A 6,037-nucleotide genomic window follows, 5' to 3' on the forward strand; every position below is an offset into this window, starting at 1 on the left:
AAATGAGGAACCTTTAAAAGCGGAATCTTTAAAACAAGGAATCTTTAAAAACGGGAATCTTTAAAATGGGAAATCTTTAAAAGCGGGAATCTTAAAAATGGGGAATCTTTAAAGGCGGGAATGTTTAAAACGGGGAACCTTTAAAAGCGGGAATCTTTAAAATGGAAAATCTTTAAAAGCGGGAATCTTTAAAATGAGGAATCTTTTAAAGCGGGAATCTTTAAAATGAGGAATCTTTAAAAGTGGGAATCTTTAAAATGGGGACTTTTTAAAAGCGGGAATCTTTAAAATGGGAAATCTTTAAAAGCGGGAATCTTAAAAACGGGGAATCTTTAAAGGCGGGAATCTTTAAAACGGGGAACCTTTAAAAGCGGGAATCTTTAAAATGGAAAATCTTTAAAAGCGGGAATCTTTAAAATGAGGAATCTTTTAAAGCCGGAATCTTTAAAATGAGGAATCTTTAAAAGCGAGATTCTTAAAAATGCGGAATCTTTGAAAAAGGTAACCTTTAAAGAGAGGAACCTTCAAAAGTGGGAATCTTTAAAATGGGGAATCTTTAAAAGCAGAAATCTTTAAAATGGGGAATCCTTAAAAGCGCCAATCTTTCAAATGAGAAATCTTTAAAAGCGGGAATCTTTAAAATGAGGAATCTTTAAAATGAGGAATCTTTACAATGGGGAATCTTTAAAAGCGCGAATCTCTAAAACAGAGAATCTTTAAAAGCGGGAATCTTAAAACAAGGGAATCTTTAAAAGCGGGAATCCTTAAAACGGGGAATCTTTAAAAGCGGGAATCTTTAAAATGGGGAATATTTAAAAGCGGGAATCTTTAAAATGGGGAATCTTTAAAGACGGGAATTTTTAAAATGGGGAATCTTTAAGACGGGAATCCTTAAAGTGAGGAATCTTTAACAGCAGAAATGTTTAGAATGGAAAATCTTTAAAAGCGGGAATCTTTAAAACGAGAAATCTCTAAAAGCGGAATCTTTAAAAGCGGGAATCTTTAAAATGGGAATCTTTAAAAGCGGGAATCTTTAAAATGGGGAATCTTTAAAACGGGAAATCTCTACAAGCGAGAATCTTTAAAAGCGAGAATCTTTAAAATGAGGAATCTTTAAAAGCGGGAATCTTTAGAATGGGAAATCTTTAAAAGCAGGAATATTTAAAATGGGGAATCTTTAAAAGCGGTAATCTTTAAAATAGGGCATCTTTAAAAGCGGGAATCTTTAAAATGGGAAATCTTTAAAAGCGGGAATCTTTAAATTGGGGAATCTTTAAAAGCGGGAATCTTTAAAATGAGGAATCCTTAAAATCTTTAAAATGAGGAATCCTTGAAAGCGGTATTGTTTAAAACGGGGAATCTTTGAAAGCGGGAATCTTTGAAAGCGGGAATCTTTAAAAGCGAGAATCTTTATGAACGGGAATATTTAAAATGAAGAATCTTTAAAAGTGGGAATCCCTAAAACAAGGAATCTTTAAAAGCCGGAATCTTTAAAACGGGAAATCTCTAAAAGCGGAAATCTTTAAAAGCAGGAATCTTTAAAAGCGGGAATCTTTAAAAGAGGAATCTTTAAAATGGGGAATCTTTAAAAGCGGGAATCTTTAAAATGAAGAATCTTTAAAGCCGGGAATCTTTAAAATGGAAAATCTTTAAAAGCGCGAATCTTTAACATGGGAATCTTTAAAAGCGGGAATCTTTAAATTGGTGAATCTTTAAAAGCGGGAATCTTTAAAATAAAGAATCTTAAAAAGCGGGAATCTGTAAAATGAGGAATCCTTGAAAGCGGTATTCTTTAAAACGGGGAATCTTTAAAAGCCGCAATCTTTAAAATGGGGAATCTTTAAAAGCGGGAATCTTTAAAATGGGGAATCTTTAAAAGCGGGAATCTTTAAAATGAAGAATCTTTAAAGCCGGGAATCTTTAAAATGGAAAATCTTTAAAAGGGGGATTCTTTAAAACGGGGATTCTTTCAAAGCGGGAATCTTTAAAATGGGGAATCTTTAAAATGGGGAATCGTTGAAAGTAGGATTCGTTAAAATGGGGAGTCTTTAAAAGCGCGAATCTTTCAAATGGGGAATCTTTAAAAGCGGGAATCTTTAAAATGAGGAATCTTTAAAAGCGGGAATCTTTAAAATGGGGAATCTTTAAAAGCGGGAATCTTTAAAATGGGGAATCTTTAAAACCGGGAATCTTGAAAATGGGAAATCGTGGAAAGTGGGAATCTCTAAAACGGGGAACCTTTAAAAGCGGCAATCTTTAAACGCGCGAATCTTTAAAACGGGGGATCTTTAAAAGCGGGAAACTTTGAAATGGGGAATCTTTGAAAGCGGGAATCTTTAAAATGACGAATCTTTAAAAGCGGGAATCTTTACAACGGGGAATCTTTAAAATGGCGAAATCTCTAAAAGCGGGAATCCTTAAAACAAGGAGTCTTTAAAAGTGGGAATCTTTAAAACGGGGAATCTCTAAAAGCGGGAATCTTTAAAATGTGGAATCTTTAAAAGCGGAAATATTTCAAAGCAGGAATCTTTAAAATGGGGAATCTTTAAAAGCGGGAATCTTTAAAACGGGGATTCTTGAAGAGCGAGAATCTTTAAAATGGGGAATCTTTAAAAGCGGCAATCTTTAAAACGGGGATTCTTGAAAAGCGGGAATCTTTAAAATGGGGAATCTTTAAAAGCGGCAATCATTAAAATGGGGAATCTTTAAAAGCGGCAATTTTTAAATTAGGGAGTCTTTAAAAGCGGGAATCTTTAAAATGGGGTATCTTCAAAAGCGGGAATTTTTAAATTGGGGAAACTTTTAAAGCGGGAATCTTTAAAATTAGGAATCTTTAAAAGCGGGGAATCTCTAAAATGGGGAATCCTTAAAAGCGGGAGTCTTTAAAATGGGGAATCTTTAAAAGCGGGAATCTTTAAAATGGGGGATCTTAAAAAACGGGAACCTTTAAAATGGGAATCTTTAAAAGCGGGAATCGTTAAAATGGCGAATCCTTGAATTCGGGAGTCTTTAAAACGGGGAATCTTTAAAAGCGGGAATCTTTAAAAGCGAAAACCTTTAAAAGCGGGAATCTTTAAAACGCAGAATGTATAAGCGGGAATCTTTAAAATGGGGAATCTTTAGAAGCGGGCAATCTCTAAAATGGGGAATCTTTAAAAGCGGGAATCTTTAAAAAGGGGAATCTTTAACAGCGGGAACCTTTAAAAGGGCGAATCTTTAAAAGGGGGAAATCTTTAAAATGGGGAATCTTTAAAAGCGGGAATCTCTAAAATGGGGAATCTTTAAAAGCGTGAATCTTTAAAAGCAGCAATCTTTAAAAGCGGAAATCTTTCAAAGCAGGAATGTTTAAAATGGGGAATCTTTAAAAACAGGAATCTTTAAAACGGGGATTCTTCAAGAGCGGGAATCTTTAAAATGGGGAATCTTTAAAAGCGGCAGTCTTTAAAATGGGGAATCTTTAAAAGCGGGAATCTTTAAATTGGGCAAACTTTTAAAATGGGAATCTTTAAAATATGAAATCTTTAAAAGCGGGGAATATCTAAAATGGGGAATCCTTAAAAGCGCGAGTCTTTAAAATGGGGAATCTTTGAATGCGGGAGTCTTTAAAACGGGGAATCTTTAAAAGCGGGAATCTTTAAAAGCGCGAACCTTTAAAAGCGGGAATCTTTAAAACGGAAAATCTATAAGCGGGAATCTTTAAAATGGGGAATCTTTAAAAGCGGGAATCTTTAAAAAGGGGAATCTTTAACAGTGGGAATCTTTAAAATGGGGAATCTTTAAAAGGAGGAAATCTTTAAAATGGGGAATCTTTAAAAGCGGGAATCTTTAAAAGCAGCAATGTTTAAAAGCGGAAATCTTTTAAAGCAGGAATCTTTAAAATGTGGAATCTTTCAAAGCAAGAATCTTTAAAATGGGGATTCTTTAAAAGCGGGAATCTTTAAAAAGGGGAATCTTTAAAAGCGGCAATTTTTAAAAGCGGCAATCTTTAAAATGGGGAATCTTTTAAAGCGGTTATCTTTAAAACGGGGATTCTTGAAAAGCGGGAATCTTTAAAATGTGGAATCCTTTAATGCGGGAATCTTTAAAACGGGGAATCTTTAAAAGCGGGAACTTTTAAAAGCGGGAATCTTTAAAACGGAGAATCTTTAAAAGCGGGAATCTTTACAACGGGGAATCTTTAAAAGCGGGAATCTTTCAAATCACGAAACTTTAAAAGCGGGAATCTTTACAACGGGGAGTCTTTAAAAGCGGGAATCTTTAAAATGGGGAAATCTCTAAAAGCGGGAATCCTTAAAACAAGGAATCTTTAAAAGCGGGAATCCTTAAAACAAGGAATCTTTAAAACGGGGAATCTTTAAAAGTGGGAATCTTTAAAAGCAACAATCTTTAAAAGCGGAAATATTTCAAAGCAGGAATCTTTAAAATGAGGAATCTTTTAAAGCGGGAATCTTTAAAACGGATTCTTGAAGAGCGGGAAACTTTAAAATGGGGAATCTTTAAAATAGGGAATCTTTAAAACTGGCAATCTTTAAAATGGGGAATCTTTAAAAGCGGCAATCTTTAAAATGGGGAATCTTTAAAAGCGGCAAACTTTAAAACGGGGAACCTTTAAAAGCGGCAATCTTTAAACGCGCGAATCTTTAAAACGGGGGATCTTTAAAAGCGGGAATCTTTGAAATGGGGAATCTTTGAAAGCGGGAATCTTTAAAATGACGAATCTTTAAAAGCGGGAATCTCTACAACGGGGAATCTTTAAAAGCGGGAATCTTTAAAATGGCGAAATCTCTAAAAGCGGGAATCCTTAAAACAAGGAGTCTTTAAAAGCGGGAATCTTTAAAACGGGGAATCTCTAAAAGCGGGAATCTTTAAAATGTGGAATCTTTAAAAGCGGAAATATTTCAAAGCAGGAATCTTTAAAATGGGGAATCTTTAAAAGGGGGAATCTTTAAAACGGGGATTCTTGAAGAGCGAGAATCTTTAAAATGGGGAATCTTTAAAAGCGGCAATCTTTAAAACGGGGATTCTTGAAAAGCGGGAATCTTTAAAATGGGGAATCTTTAAAAGCGGCAATCATTAAAATGGGGAATCTTTAAAAGCGGCAATTTTTAAATTAGGGAGTCTTTAAAAGCGGGAATCTTTAAAATGGGGTATCTTCAAAAGCGGGAATTTTTAAATTGGGGAAACTTTTAAAGCGGGAATCTTTAAAATTAGGAATCTTTAAAAGCGGGGAATCTCTAAAATGGGGAATCCTTAAAAGCGGGAGTCTTTAAAATGGGGAATCTTTAAAAGCGGGAATCTTTAAAATGGGGGATCTTAAAAAACGGGAACCTTTAAAATGGGAATCTTTAAAAGCGGGAATCGTTAAAATGGCGAATCCTTGAATTCGGGAGTCTTTAAAACGGGGAATCTTTAAAAGCGGGAATCTTTAAAAGCGAAAACCTTTAAAAGCGGGAATCTTTAAAACGCAGAATGTATAAGCGGGAATCTTTAAAATGGGGAATCTTTAGAAGCGGGCAATCTCTAAAATGGGGAATCTTTAAAAGCGGGAATCTTTAAAAAGGGGAATCTTTAACAGCGGGAACCTTTAAAAGGGCGAATCTTTAAAAGGGGGAAATCTTTAAAATGGGGAATCTTTAAAAGCGGGAATCTCTAAAATGGGGAATCTTTAAAAGCGTGAATCTTTAAAAGCAGCAATCTTTAAAAGCGGAAATCTTTCAAAGCAGGAATGTTTAAAATGGGGAATCTTTAAAAACAGGAATCTTTAAAACGGGGATTCTTCAAGAGCGGGAATCTTTAAAATGGGGAATCTTTAAAAGCGGCAATCTTTAAAATGGGGAATCTTTAAAAGCGGCAATCTTTAAAACGGGGATTCTTGAAAAGCGGCAATCTTTAAAATGGGGAATCTTTAAAAGCGGCAATCATTAAAATGGGGAATCTTTAAAAGCGGCAATTTTTAAATTAGGGAGTCTTTAAAAGCGGGAATCTTTAAAATGGGGAATCTTTAAAAGCGGCAATCTTTAAAATGGGGAATCTTTAA

This window comes from Orbicella franksi, chromosome 6 (genome assembly GCF_964199315.1).
Source record: "Orbicella franksi chromosome 6, jaOrbFran1.1, whole genome shotgun sequence".
NCBI classification, from domain to species: domain Eukaryota; kingdom Metazoa; phylum Cnidaria; class Anthozoa; order Scleractinia; family Merulinidae; genus Orbicella; species Orbicella franksi.